Here is a 15,760-nt window from a genome sequence, read left to right as displayed (position 1 = left end):
ACTGAGAATTTAGTAGGGTTCAATGATTCAGGGTGGCATAGTAGCGTAGCGGGGTCAGCACGATCAGCGTTCAATTCACGGTGCTGTCTGTAAGGAAATGTACGTGCGTTCTTCCCCTTATCACATGGGTTTCCTCCAGGTGCTCTGGTTTTCTCTCACATTCCAAACATGTACAAGTTAGGGTTAGTAAGTTGTGCTCATGCTACATTAGAGCTGGAAGCATGGGGAGACCTGCAGCTTGCCCTCAGCGCATCCTTGGTCATTGATGCAAATGATATATTTCATTATATGTTTTGCTGTTTGAGACTTTATGCGATAAGTAAAGCTAATCTATCTTCTTTAATATCAATGGTGGCACCTTCACGTTTGTGCTAAGCAATTAAGTTCTTATATCCCTATCCAGGCAAACAATTTATAAATTAAAGTCAATACATTTTGTACTTCAGATATCAAATATATGTAAATGCTTCCTGTGTAAATCCCAAGCATGTGTCCTATAATTGTAGCTATTACTCATGTGAGATTTTTAAATATCCAGTCTCAATTTATTTGTCATTTCTATCACACATTGTTCAGAGTGCTGCTAATCCTTGGCTGTATTTAAATTTTATTCTATATTGTGCTATTCATGATTTTATGAAAGCCTGGTCAGTGTCTCTTTTGCTTTCCTTTATATTTTTTAAATGACTTTCAAGAATCACTAGATTCCAGAATGGTTCCAAAGGACTGGAATATTGCAAATACTACTTCATTCTTCAAGAAGGGAGAGAGGCAGAAGAAAGAAAATTGTAGGCCAATTAGCCTGACTACAATGGTTGGAAAGATGTTGGAGTCCACTATTAAGGATGAGGTTTTGGGTTACTTAGAGGCACATGATAAAGTAGGTATAGTTCTCTTACAGAGGAATCTTGCCTGATAAATCTGTTGAAATTCTTTGAATAAATAACAGGCAGGATAGACAAAGGAGAGTCAGTGGATGTAGTTTACTTGGATTTTCGAACGCCTTTGACAAGGTGCTGCAAATGAGGCTGCTTAAAAAGAACCCATGGTATTACAGGATAGATACCAGCATGGATAGAAGTTTGGCTGACTGGCTGGAGGCAAGGAGTGGGAATAAAAGGAGCCTATTCTGGTTAGCTGCTGGTGACTAGTGGTGTTCCGCAGGGGTTGGTATTTGGACTGCTTCTTCTCACATTATGCATCAATGTTTTGGATGACAGATTGATGGCTTTGTGGCCAAGTTTGCAGATGACACAAAGCTAGGTGGAGGGGCAGGTAGTGTTGAAGCAGGGAGTTTGCAGAAGGACTTGGACAAATGAAGAGAACGGGCAAAGTGGCAGATGAAATAAAGTGTAGGAAAATATATGGTCATACACTTCGGTAGAAGGAATAAAGGTGTGGACTATTTTCTAAATGGGGAGAAAATTCAAAAATCAGAGGTGCAAAGGGACTTGGAAGTCCTTGTGCAGGATTCACAACTTGCAGGTTGAGTCGGTGATAAGGAAGGCAAATGCAATGTTAACATTCAATTCAAGAGGACTAGAATATAAGAGCAAGCATGGAATGCTGAGGCTTTATAAGGCATTGGTCAGACTGCACTTGGAGTCTTGTGAGCAGGTTTGGGCCCTTCAGCTAAGAAAAAATGTGCTGGCATTGGAGAGGGTCCAGAGGAAGTTCATGAGAATGATTCCGGGAATCAAAAGGTTAACATATAGTCATAGTCGGTCATACTTTATTGATCCCGAGAGAAGTTGTTTTTTGTTACAGTTGCACCATAAATAATTAAATAGTAATATGTAAATTATGCCAGGAAATAAGTCCAGGACCAACCTACTGGCTCAGGGTGTCTGACTCTCCAAGGGAGGAGTTGTAAAGTTTGATGGCCACAGGCAGGAATGACTTCCTATGACGCTCAGTGTTGCATCTCAGTGGAAAGAGTCTCTGACTGAGTGTACTCCTGTGCCCAACCAGTCCATTATGTAGTGGATGGGAGACACTGTCCAAGATGGCATGCAACTTGGACAGCATCCTCTTTTCAGACACCACCGTCAGAGAGTCCAGTTCCATCCCCATAACATCACTGGCCTTATGAATGAGTTTGTTGATTCTGTTGGTGCCTGCTGCCCTCAGCCTGCTGCCCCAGCACACAACAGCAAACATGATAGCACTGGCCACCACAGACTCGTAGAACATCCTCAGCATCGTCCGACATAAGAGGAGCGTTTGATATTTCTGGTCTTCTGCTCACTGGAGTTTAGATGAATGGGGGATGGGGGAGGATCTAATTGAAACCTATTGAATATTGAAAGACCTGGATGGAAAGGATATTTCCTTTAGTAGGTGAGTCTCGGATTGGAGGGCACTGCATCAGAACAGAGAGATACCCATTCAGAGCAGAGGCGAGAAAAAAAATTCTTAGCCAGGTGGTGGTACATCTGTGGAATTCATTGCCACGGACAACAGTAGAGGACAAGTTATTATATTTAAAATGGAAGTTGATAGGTTCTTGATTCGTCAGGGTGTCAAAAGTTATGGGGAGAAGGCAGGAGAACATGGTTGAAAAGGGTAATAAATCAATGATGATGGAATGGCGGGGCAGACTCAATGGGCTTAGTGGCCTAATTCTGCTCCTATGTCTTATGGTCTTCAGGTTATGGTCCTCTTCATTAGACTGCTTTTATTGCAGTGGAGACAACCCCAAACTGGACCAAGGGCATAGAAGGTTTGTGCGTTACTGGACACATACACAATTTGGACTATTTATTACGTATGCCCTCTGCCATCTCTGATTGCTGGTTACCTAGGTTCACTTGAACAAATGAGCCATTCAGTATCCCACTACTGTGGCTACTTGAATTCACCTTACTGCCTTTCTATGCCAAAAAGACCTTTGTAGATGGCTTGGAGTCTCAGAAGTACTTAACAAAGGACAAAAAGGGTTAAAGCAGGGAACAAACCAGCAATGTAAAAGCTAACAACCACTTGTATGACACATATTGTCCTACTTTGAGCAACTACGCCTTTAACACTGCTGGAGGAATGCTAATTCAGTAGAACTCTATAAGAGAAGGAATTAAAAGTAAACTACAGTACTTCTGTTTGGAAGATTTTTGCTTGAATCAGACAGAAGATTTTGACACCATGCAAATCAGGGTTCAATGGCATTTTAATGGCCAAATGAGCAGGAGGTCTGCTCAGTGAAAGCTTCCTTGCCGTATAAATATGTAAACACGAGGAAGTCTTCAGATACTGGAAATCCAGAGCAACACACACAAAATGCTGGAGGCTCAGATTATGCTGCTTGACCTGCTGAGTTCCTCCAGTAATTTGAGTATGTTCCTTTAAATAAGCACTAACCAGTCATTTAGGACAAAGAGGAACAGCCAAAAACCCTTGCCAAAACCGCACCTGCAACTTGGCAGTCAAAGGGCAATCTTTTGTCCTGCTAACAAACAACTTGATAGTTAATTATAATTGAGAATTGGCAATTAAGTCAACTGGAGCTTCAAGCTGTCTTATTGGCTTTTCTTTTGCCACACCCAGTATGTGACATTTTATATTAAAACAAAATGCCACAGTTGAGACTATTTAGAAAAATACATAAAAATAGACTGCAAATTATTTTATGCTAGCATCTTGACCTATGGTAAAAACAAAGTAGCTACTAATTTTTTTTAAGAAGTCACATCACCAAAAGCAAACTGCAGGAGAAATTCAGTGGGTCAGAAAGCATACTTGGCGACAAAGAGATAGCCAATGTTTTGGGTTTAAGGCCCAAATAAGGACTTCTGCAGGGTTGCTGCCTGACCCACTAAATTGTTCCTGTAGTTTGCTTTTTGCTCTAGATTACAACTTCTTGTGTCACCTTCAAAAGCAATACTAGCTTCTAATTAGTTAGTGCATTTTCAAAAATTATTCAAAAGGAGAACCTGGATTAATATAACTGAACATTAAAATAATTCTTCAATTCCAGAAATATGCATCAGATGAAAGTAAATCAGGCTAAATTTTTAAAAAAAAGGATCCCTTTGAGCTCCTACTCTTGATTCAGCAGGCAGGTGACTGCTGATCAGCAAAGTAGAATACACAAGATAACAATTGTCAACAATAAATGGCATCTTTGTTTAAAAATGGTAAATATTGAAAGGCAGCTCCTCGGTCAATATTGAAATAAATGTGTGTGCTAGTGGCTTAATGGTACACAACTATTCAAATACTACAGTCTCCCATTTCATTAATTCACACCTTGCACCTAAATGCAGCAACTTATTATCAACAAGGAACACAGATTCAACATAATTCCTAGCTCAGAACTATCCAGTTTAAGCACCTTTTTTACACTTTTCTCTTCAATGCTTACAATAAATTCAAAAAATTAATTTTAATAGCTGATACTCAAAAAATTAAATTCTACATCCTGTACTTAGCCTGACAACTGTTAGTTTCTCACGAGATGTTCCTTTATTCAGACACTCACGCACACATTTCATCCCAAGTAAAACGAGACCCAGTTGCTAGATGTGCAAAGTTCAAATTACAATAAATATAAAAATAATTACTGTTTGTTGTAGGCTACTGTTAGCACTACTAAAGATTAAAATCCTACCAATATTTAAGTTTATAGAACTGAAGGATCAGATGAATAATCAGGGAATATTTTTGTAAATTATTGTATGGGAAGGAACACCACTGCTAACGATGTATTTATTGCATAAGCCCAGCCACCCTTGAGAGGGTGGTGTTGAGTGGTGAGTCTTATAGTAGAAAAGTAGGGGGATTCTGGTATTTTAATACCAATATTAACTCGACAATATACTTTCAAGTCAGGCTGGTGTCTGACTTACTATGGAACTTCAGGGTAGTAAATTTCCCATACATTTTGTGTGTGTGTGTATATATAGATAATATTCTGTATCTATATATATATATTCCGTGTTTTTGTTGCCATTTTCACGATTTTTTTGCGGGTGGGGAGGGGGGTTTGATGTTTGATACTTTTCATTAACAGGTTGGTTTCATGGTTCTTCCTTTTGTGACTGTTTACGAAGAAGGTAAATTTCAGGATTGTATGCTGCATGCATACTTTGATAATAAATGTACTTTGAACTTTTGAACACCATATGCCTCTCTCCTAGGCTTGTAGCCATTACAAGTATTTGGCTGATTCAATTAAACTTCTCATCTGAAGATGGCACCACCAACTGTGAAACATTGGAGTGCTAACCTAAAATGCGAGCTCACATCTCTGCAGTGAGAGTCATACAACACAGAAACAGGCTCTTTGGCCTAACTGGTCTTGCCAACCAAGATTCCCATCCAAGCTAGTTATACTTGCCTGTATTTGGTCCGTATCCCTCTAAATCTCACCTATCCATTTACATATCCAAGTATTTTCAAACAATTGTATTGTACCTGCCTCAACAACTTCCTCGGACAGTTTATTCTATCTACTGACCACTTGATGGGTGAAGAAGCTGCCCATCTGATTCCTATTAAATCTCTCCCTTCTCACCTTAAATCAATGCCCTCTAGTTCTTAATTCCACAATCCTGAGAAAGACTGGGCACATTCACCAATTCTACACCAAATTCACCAATTTTATATACCTTGATAAGACCACCTTCATTTTTTTATGTTCCAACAAATGGTGCCAAACTTCCCTTGATAACTCAGTCCCTTGAGTCCTGGAAACATGCTTGCAAAGGAACATTCACAATGCGCTGGAGGAACTCAGCAGGTCAGTCAGCATCAGTTGAAAAGATTAGTCGACATTTCGGGCCGAAACCCTTTGTCAGGACTGAAGGAAGAACTTTGGGGAAGGTTTGAAGAATGCTGGTAGTTGAAAAAAACAGTAATTTTTAAGACAAAGGGGTGGGGGAGGGGAAGCAGCAGGGAGGTGATTGGCAGGAGAACAATAGTAGGAGGCGGAACTATGAGGGAGGTGATGCGAAATAGGGATAGAGGAAGGGAGGGGGAGGGAATTACCAGAAGTTGGAGAATTCTATGTTCATACCAAGGGGCCGGAAACTACCTCGACGGTATATGAGGTGTTGCTCCTCCAACCTGAGTTTAGCCTCATCATGGCAGTAGAGGAGGCCATGTATGGACATATCTGAATGGGAATGGGAAGCAGAGTTGAAGTGGGTGGCTACCGGGAGATCCTGTCCGTTGTGCCTCCTTCTACTATTGTTCTCCTGCCAATTACCTCCCTGCTTCCCCTCCCCCACCCCTTTGTCTTAAAAATTACTGTTTTTTTCAACTACCAGCGTTCTTCAAACCCTCCCCAAAGTTCTTCCTTCAGTCCTGACGAAGGGTTTCGGCCTGAAACGTCAACTAATCTTTTCAACTGATGCTGACTGACCTGCTGAGTTCCTCCAGCGCATTGCGAGTGTTCCTTTGACAACAGCATCTGCAGATTATTTTGTGTTTACAACATGCTTACAAATTTCCTTCATACTCTTTCCAGTTAGTGGAATATTTCTCTGAGAGCAGGGTGACCAAAACTGAACTCAATATTCCAAGTGTGGCCTCACCAACATCTTATATAGCTACATTATAATCTACCAACTTCCATACACAGTGCTCTCACTGATGAACATCAGTGTGCCAAAAGCCTTCTTTACATGCGATGTCACTTCCAAGGAACCATGCACTTGTACTAAGTACTTCTGTTCCACACCACTCTCTAGGACCCTACAATTCATTCTGAAAGACCTACCTCCATCTGTCTTCCCAAAATACACCTTGCACTTATCCAAATTAAATTCCATTTGCTACTCCTCAGCCCACTTACCCAGCTGATCAAAATCCCACTGTAAATCCTGAAACCACTGTTACAGTCAATGACACCATCTATTTTAGTGTCATCTGCAAACTTATTAATTACATCTTATACATTCTCATCCAAGTCATTGGCATAGATGACAAATAGCAATGGACCTAGCACCAACCTCCAGGAAATACCCACTAGTCATGGACCTCTATTCCGTAAAACAACTTTCCACCATTACCTTCTGCTTCCTACCACCAAGCTGTCTCCAATTGGCTAGCTCTTCCTGAATTCCATGTAATCTAACTTTCCATAGCAGCCATTTTGCAGAACCTTATCAAAGGCTTTACTGAAGTCCATGTAGACCATGGCTAATGCCCTACTCTCATTGCCCTTCAAAATAAAACAATCAGATTTGCGAGGCATAATCTCCCTTGTGCAAAGTTATGATAACTGTCTTTCCAAATACTTCCGAATGTATAGCTCAGACTATCTTCCAGTAGCTTACCTCGTCAATCCTCTATCACTCTTGAAGATACATACAGTGTATCTCAGCCAGGGCTCCTGCAATTTCTTTTCTAGCTTCCCATAGTGTTCTTGCAGTGAGCTCACAACACCCGTAACACATAGCCAGGGTCCCACACATCGAACGACAACCAAAGCCATTAGCAAACACAGAAGGAAAATGAATGTATGGAATTTGCCCCTCTGGAAAGTTAGTGGGTGTAAGTATAAATGAAAAATGTAAAATGTAAAACTGACAGTGTTCTGCTTGTCAAGATAATCATGACCAATGCGGATAAATGGGTTTAAACAGAGATTAGGCGCGGAAGAGCTGCAAGGGGCTAATTAAAAATCCTTCACTCTCCCAGGTATTTCAGTTTTTGGTTCAGCATGATGCTTCAAGATTTGGACTAGGGGGTCCCATTATATATACAGATTAAGTAAGATAACGCAGTCCACACTTTGCTACTTCAAAGAGGAGGGCAGCTAATATAAATTTAGTTTTTAACAAGGTTAATGTTAGGAATGGGTGAAAGTCAGTTAGGCTATCACATTATTTCCCCAAATCAATCCCACTGACCTTGGTCTCTCCTACACGGGTCTGATGGTAGGTTTTTAGCCTGAAATTATCATACTGATTCTCTAATGATGGAATAGTTCTAGAATCTTCCATTTTTATTGCTCAATTATAAAAGCATTAAAATCTTGTTTCCATTGCAATGTGTTTCAATACAATATTATACTGTACTTCACAGCACCATGACAAATCTGTACCATCAGAAATTCATTTTACGTGGTAAACATTGACAGGCCTGCTCTAATAAATTACATTAGCTCGATATGCTATTGTGGCACTTACATGAGTACATTGCATCAGTGTTTTGGCCTGTAATCACTAAGATATTGGTACTAAAATTCCCACATGATACACCTTAAGTCTTGCATATATTCCCTGAGGTTCCTAAGGTTGTCATAGCCTGGGTGATAGTGGAGATAAGCTCCCATTACCTAAGAAGTGCTCCAAATGGCGTGTGTCTCTAACAGCCTCTGACAACCAAGCCCATCTTTTGGCCTTCACATGTGGCTTAGCTACTAAGCCCGGCGGAACTGTTTCTACTGACAAGAGACGGGGCAAAGGCCGACCACTGGCACCTCAAAACCAGTTGCTTCAGGCAGGTGGGGCTCATGAGTCTTGGACGGCAGCCTGCCTAGAAGAAGGGAAACTCTGATTTTAAACCTCCGCTGCCTTGCGGCCATACCCATCCATGGGAAAGGCTTTGGGAGTAAACACCAAGGAAGAAATATGGAGCTGGGGTCCCTAAGGCAGTTTGATGTTGTTTACAACTCCACTCTGGCAACCTCTGCGACGATACTGGTGCCAAGCTGTATCAGCGTTTACCCTTCCCCTGGACTACATCAGTGACGTGAGGGTGGCGGGGAACCTGCTGCATGGGGCAACAGCTAGTTCTTCAAATCTTCACACCCAGGCTTGTGACAGTCCACTAGAGGCGCAAACCCATGATCCCCTAGGATCGATAGCTGCCTACTACTATGTTCCCTGAATTGTGTTTCTCACAATTTCCACACTTAAGATTCAATAACTTCCTTTCTCTCACTATATGTTTTGTCAAAATCCCTTCTAACATTTACAGTTGAATGTCATTGGGAGTGAGGGAGTGAAAATTAAAAGTTTGTCTAGAATATTGACCAATGCAGGATGTTGTCTTAAAATTCACAAAAAATAAAAATTTGAACATTGGTAAAATAAAATATCTGAACTTTAAAGGACCTGTCAGCATGGAAAACATAATTGATGCATTTCCTCCAAACAGTTTTCATTAATTTTAAGCAGGATCTTTTTGAAAATCATACCTGAGGTTTCAGCAGAAAGACAATTTCAAGGAGTAGTTTATATATTTCACAACAAAAACTAACACTAACTCCAGTTCTAAACATTCACCTTCAGAAAAGTACAGAAAAATCTCTTTAGCACAAGAGACATGAAAGATACAAGTAAGATTGCATTTTGACGGATGGACTAAGCACTCAACCTCCAAAGGGTTAGTAGATCGCGTGGTAAAAAGTGAAAAGCGTCACTTACTGCTGACGTTTTGCAGGATGTACCATCATGGACAGGCTTCAAAATCTGAAAAACCTCAGCACTCAGGCCTTCGCTCTCTTATGTTGTCCTCCTTCCACAACTTCTACACTACTATGAAGAAATCCTCTCACAAATATGAAACGTGTACGCTCTGTAACACCTCTGATTTAGCAGCAAACCTACAACAGCAGTTAAACAAGAAGAACAGCGAGGTGGCAAAAGTTTCTGCATCACTTAAGGAACTCTCATGCCTTCGACACCCTCTGACTGTGTGACTAATACACACATCCTGCTGTGGGAGAGCCAAGCCTCTGGTGAAAGGTTATTGCTCTGGAGCTCCAAGCGGTGGTACCAGGAAGATCTGAGGTACTTCAAATTCCTGACTGTCTTTAAACCACACCCTTCACAGAAATGAGGAAGGTCTGTTACAGACAAACAGACTAAAATAGTACAAAGCCTACAGGGAATGCCCTGTAGCGGAACTGACCCATTCAGAACTCCCAAGGACAAACTGTACTGCTGCTTCAACTTTTTAACACTATCATTGCTGGAAATGGTGGGAAATTTTGTATGTAAATTTTGCATGAAACTATAAATCCATGTGATTTATTTTAACACTTTACAATTGAAGGTTAAAATAAATGTGATTTATTTTGTCCTCCATCATTGAGGATCCAATCAACAAATAGTTCCTGTGTAGCGCCCCGGCCAGCCTCAGGGTCGCTCGGCTCGCCGTCGTCTAGGGAAACAGCCCTCGGCCCCGCCAAACTGGGTAATCAGTTTGTGTGGATGCTGTGTGATGTACCCCACCCCGCCCAAATAACAGACAATACACCAGATACGATTAAATAATTTACAGTTTATAGATATTACTGGAACTATATAATTAATAAAGAATAAAATATAAAAGGAAAATAAAAGGCTCCACACTTATCAAAGTTCAATCTCTTTGTGCACAAACAGTTGGAGCTCAGGACTCTTCTTCTTCTCCCTGCAACCCCTCGGACCACCTCAACCGGCCGCCTGGGACCAACAACGGTGGTTGACCAGACGCTCCACACGAGTCTTGCCAAACACCCCACTCGGGGTCCGACCCTGTTAACAGACTCACAGCACCTGGTCCATCCTCTGTCTCTCTCCCTCCCACCTTCTGTCTCAAAACCCCGCACATACAATATCTTACAGATACACCAAAAGCATAACAACTATCCCAATTGGTTCGTAACATCTTCTTATCAGTAACGTGATCCAGACAAACTGCTAGCAGGAGGACTTTCTCAGCAGTTAACATAACAAAGAAACCCTTTCAATTATAACATAACAAAGAAGCCATTTTAATTAGACTACGCAGTGACATAAAAAAAGAAACCCCTTACACCTGTTATGTAGCTTGCAAGGGAATAGCTATCTTTCATTTGTTAAAATCTGAGACCCTCAGAGTTTGAGGAATCTCTACATTGAACTAAAGTCTATGCTGGTTTTAGCCCAATTCACCCCACTTCTACAGCTAGCAAAGACAACACGAGCTAGCACAGTGAGGTGTCTATAAGGGAACACTGCCGACTGGCACATTTCAGGCTGCAAGAGTACATGCTGACAGATGCAATGAAGCACCAATGCAAAGACTTTGTGGGGAAGGAACATGATGTTAGCTCCTTCTGCTACCGCACATCGGAGGCTGTCGGGTGGCAGTCCCCCTCAATGCAATGGTGTAAAATCCAGGTGTCCGCACGACTGCCAATAATAATATAATTTAAAAAAACGCTTACATTACAGAGTACATTGACTATGAATGTAAAAAGAACTTTGCACTATTGTTATTGGGGGGCAGGGGGGGAGAGGGGGGTGGGGGGTGGGGATGGGGAAGAGGGGAGAGAGGATGAGTGTGTGGTGGATAGGTAATATGAAATTTAGAAAATGAAACAGGCTGATCTATAGGATTTGCTGGGATGGGCTGACTTAGTTTATATATTTATAGTTCAAACTTAAGAATTGTGCAATCAATTTGCTGCATGTGAAAGGCTTGGATTAAGATCAGCATGAAGTGCAAATTTAATAGCTAACCAGAAATCTTGTCATCACACTACCATATTTGATAATTTGCTGAGTCAGTTAACGAAGAGGAACAAAGAGTATGCATTATAAACTGAAGCTGTCTGAGTTCTATATCACATTGGGAACATATCAAATCTGGCCTAGTTCAAAACAATTCAAAAAGCACTAAGTAAATTTAACATTAAGTTTATAACAGTCAAATGCAATGTACAGTACTGGCCCTGTACTACAGCAATACAATTCTTACCTCTTATTCAAATGTTTGTCTAGTCTTCTGGTAAAGAATACATGGGAAGACTCAACTATTGAGGGACAGAATGAGTTCAGCAGCAAAAAATTGAGACAGAGGCAGCACAAAGGAAAGCAAAGGTTAAGGAAGAATAAATATATGTGGGGGGATTAAGGGGAGGGAAATCTTGAAGAGGTCTAGAGTGCTAAGGTAGTGTACAGAGTTGCACCCACAAGGGATGTGTCTGTGTGTAGTTTAGACATCCCACCTCTCCCGGAAGTTCCGGGGGTCCCCCGCATATTGATAGTGGCTCCCTGACGCCCGGAAATTATATACAATACTCCGGAAATCAATTTTTTTGAGAGGGAGAGCGAGCATCCTGATTGGTCTCTCTTCGTGCTATGCGTGGTCCCCAACCACCGGGCCGTGAGGAAATGATATGATTTGGCAATATGAAACGATATGAGTCAGCTGCACCTTTCCTCATTCCCTGTCACGCCCACTGTTGAACTTGAACATACGCGAGATCATTACACACGCGTCGTCCATGTCAGCGCAGGAAGATCAACTCCTCGAGCTTGCAAATGACAGCGGGCTGAAAAGTATGTTTGACATAACATCTCTGCCAGCATTCTGGATCAAAGTCAAGGCTGAATATCCTGAGATAGCCACGGAAGCACTGAAAATGTTGCTTCCATTCCCAACATATCTCTGCAAAGTGGAGTCTTCTGCAATGAATGCAACGAAAACTAAATTGCGGAATAGACTGGACACAAGGAACCCCCTTCGAGTATCGCTGTCTTCCATCAACCCTCGATGGCACCGTCTTGTTGTAGGAAAACAAGCCCAGGGCTCCCACTGATTCAGCGATATTGGTGTGTTGCAATGATTTTATATGTTCATATGAGGAAAATATGTTCTGTGTGTTTAATATCCAAACGTTACTTAAAATGTTATGATGCTACTGACTTATCACTATATTCATGCAAGGAAAATATGCGTTGTGAGTTTAATATTAAATTTGTTAGATAAACCCTTTTAGAAACGAAATTAAGTGTATTGGCCACTTATAATTGACTTATATTCCGGCCGTGATGAACACTCCCGCCCCCGGTCGATCAGTCCGCAAGAACATTGCCAATATTAAACTGGTCCACGGTGCAAAAAAGGTTAGGGACCCCTGCTAAGTAGACCTATCAGTTTTCTCTGTGGGCGGGCTTTACAGTCGACCTCAAAAATAATTACAGTGTTGCTCGCTGCACTGTTTGCAACAGTGACTTTTCTATTGTTCATGGTGGGTTAAAATGTAAAAGACATGTTGAGGTGAGTTTAACAGGTGTCATTCGTTCATTAGCATAGCTAACGTTATTTAAACTAGCTGGCTAGCTGCTAAGGAGTTACGCTATTGATGTCCTACATGATGAGGTCAAACTCCCTGTAGACTTGCTTAAAGTTGTAACAGAATAAACATGATAATATAAGTACATATTTTAATGTCACATTTTCTGCATACATAATCACTAAACAAAGTATTACATACACCCTTGGAGGTTGACGGGGGGGTGGGTGGAATATGGGGTTGTGGGGGGCCGGGGTGCTACCTCCCTGAAATGGTGGTGCTACCTCCCTGAAATGAATTTTTGCAGGGTGGGATGTCTGGTAGTTGGAATCTTCTAAGGGTGGGTGGGTGGGTGGGTGGGTGGGTGCGTGCGTGCGTGTGTGATGGAGACAACTAGACCAATGCTTTGCTCACTTTGTCAAGCCCATTTGCTATTTAGTGTACAACATCCACCTCACATCAAAAGAAAGAGAAGTCCCACTCCTCAAAATGCTGGAGGAGGAACAGTCATCCACAACCCCAAGAAGACCATCTCTGAGAGAAAATCACCACTGACCTCATTATAGCACTCACAATTTTCAACTAATGGCTCTTTAACATTGACTTTCCAAAGAAATAATATCTACAGCATTTTACTGAAATCCAGCAATAGGAGTTTTACAAGTATAGGAGATTTTTAATGCTGCCTGTTAAAATAAGAATAGCAAGATAAAAAAAAACCTGGCTATGACATTATGGCTAGCTAGTACTAAGTTTAAACCCCTACCATCTAATTCCCAAATTGATTAACTTCATAAAGTATTTAAAATGCATTTCTGTTTTTGGCTATAAAAATGATCAGCTACTTAAAAATCCTGAAACATCAGTACCAACAAGAAAACCAAATGCATGATCCCTTAACCAATCAGAATAGTCTAAATTTTCAATAAGTCTAAGGTAGACTTGGTGAATTCGAAGACCCATCAGCTACAGGAAGGAAAAGAGGAAAAAACAGCTTGGATTAAGAAAGAATAAAAAAAGAAACATCATAAATTAATTCGGAAATGTACAAGCACCAACTACTGAGAGGAGTTTTCTTCACATTTACATTAAAATGCAAGAACTTCATGCCACTCTTTGGATTTGCCAGACTGCAAGCTGATATTTTATAAAGCTAATAGCAAGCAGAACAATGACAATCTTTGAATTTCTGCTGTTTGGGACTGTGGCATTTGTATATAAATAACAGGTACATTTGCCTTTAAGTTATTTTGCCAGTAATTTTTGTGGCATTGCTTCTATTAGAAACCATGTTATATCTATACACTGTTTAAATAATACCTCAACAAAAAGTAATTGCTATCCATTTCTTCCTTCTAAGCCAAACAGTCTTCATCTGAAGGTTCATGTCCCAATCCACAGTCCGCTCAACACTAACAGGATGAAATGAGGAAGTGAGTTCATGTCCAGTAGGTTGGGAACATAGCAGCAGGAAATCCTAGTCCAGGGACATTGAAAGTTAACCCACAGAGAATGCAGCAGAAATGCACAAAATACTCTCAAGTGCAGCCCAACCAAATCTTCCTATTACTGCTTCTTGACCCTTATACTCTATGCCCCTAGTGATGAAGGTAAGCATGACATACGCCTTCTTTACCACTCTATCTACATGTGTTGTCGCTTACCTCAAGCTATAGACTTGAACCCTAAGATCCCTTTATATATCAACACTGTTAAAGGTACTGCCATTAACTACATACGTTCACCTTCCATTTTATCCTCCCAAAGTCAGATAGAAGGCACTTTGCAAATATCCCATCAAATGCACATATATGCAGGAGGTTACAGTTGTGAAGCTGGTGTGTTCTGTGTGAAGTTAGAACATTGTCCCTGTGATCGCATAAATTTCTTCCTACATCACAAAAATATGCAGGCTTGGTAGATTAATTGGCCATTATAAATAACCCTTAGACTGAGGAGGGAGGAGTTGATGGGAATGTGGAAAGCATAAAATGAGTTGGGGTAGGATTGGTGCAAAAATAGATGTTTAATGACTGACGCAGGCTGAGTGGGTCAAGGGGTCTGTTCCCACGCTGTAACTCAATTCTAACACTCTAAAATTCCATTGGCCACTGTCGCATGTCTCCCCCCCACTAGCGTGGGGATGAGTCGCAAAGTTCATACATTTTCTGTCGCCAAATCCATTTTAGAAAATGAAAAACTGAAGAACTCAAAGGACCGCATTTGAATGTACAGGTAGTGGCAGAAGAGCTGAAGGATGTGAGGCAAGCATGCCTATTGCAATGCCTCCCACCGGCAGAATAGATGAAGGGTGTCTCACTCCTTTGAGACACAGCTTGAACACTATCTGCTGATAAGGTCACTATATCACAGGAAAGATGAGAGGGAATTAAAGAAGTTGCAGAGGAGGATTTCCCGATGTTGTCAAGCTGAGGGATGTATCAACTTTAGAAAGGAACCTGAGTATCAGTGAGATTTAAATCAGTCAGATTATCAACGAGCTCCTCCTGGATGAGATCATGGAAAGGAAAAGCCTTTTTTTGATAGATGTTTTGTAAATCTGTGAGAGGTGTGACGAGAATACACATAGATAAGATGTTAGCTGTCCTATGTGATCAGCAGTTGGTCTGCCACCTGTCTTCAAGAGAGAGGTAAGGAACACAATGAAGCAGCGTCTGGAGATGTGTAATGAAGGGACGGGGGAGAGAGAGCTGTCCGGAGTGGCTCCCCCTTTGAACCCTGAACTGTTTGAAGTGATGGACA

At 41.1% G+C, this 15,760-nt stretch overlaps 1 protein-coding gene across 3 annotated transcripts in view; it reads right to left on the bottom strand.

Annotated features, from left to right (window-relative positions):
- The window catches only part of LOC134345423 (diacylglycerol kinase delta-like), a 185,282-nt gene that overhangs the window by 106,340 nt on the left and 63,182 nt on the right, over positions 1-15,760 (bottom strand). Inside the window, exon 1 of one of the 3 annotated variants that reach the window (XM_063046056.1) lies at positions 9,375-9,864. The exons of the other annotated variants lie outside the window; for them this stretch is intronic. The gene's annotated coding sequence lies outside the window, so the exon portion shown is untranslated. Of the gene's footprint in view, positions 1-9,374; positions 9,865-15,760 lie in introns of those variants that run through there. 3 annotated transcript variants of the gene reach the window in all.

Source organism: Mobula hypostoma, chromosome 4 (assembly GCF_963921235.1).
Source record: "Mobula hypostoma chromosome 4, sMobHyp1.1, whole genome shotgun sequence".
Lineage (NCBI taxonomy): Eukaryota > Metazoa > Chordata > Chondrichthyes > Myliobatiformes > Myliobatidae > Mobula > Mobula hypostoma.
The sequence above is the reverse complement of the archived record's forward strand: the minus strand, read 5'-3'. Positions and strand labels throughout refer to the sequence as shown.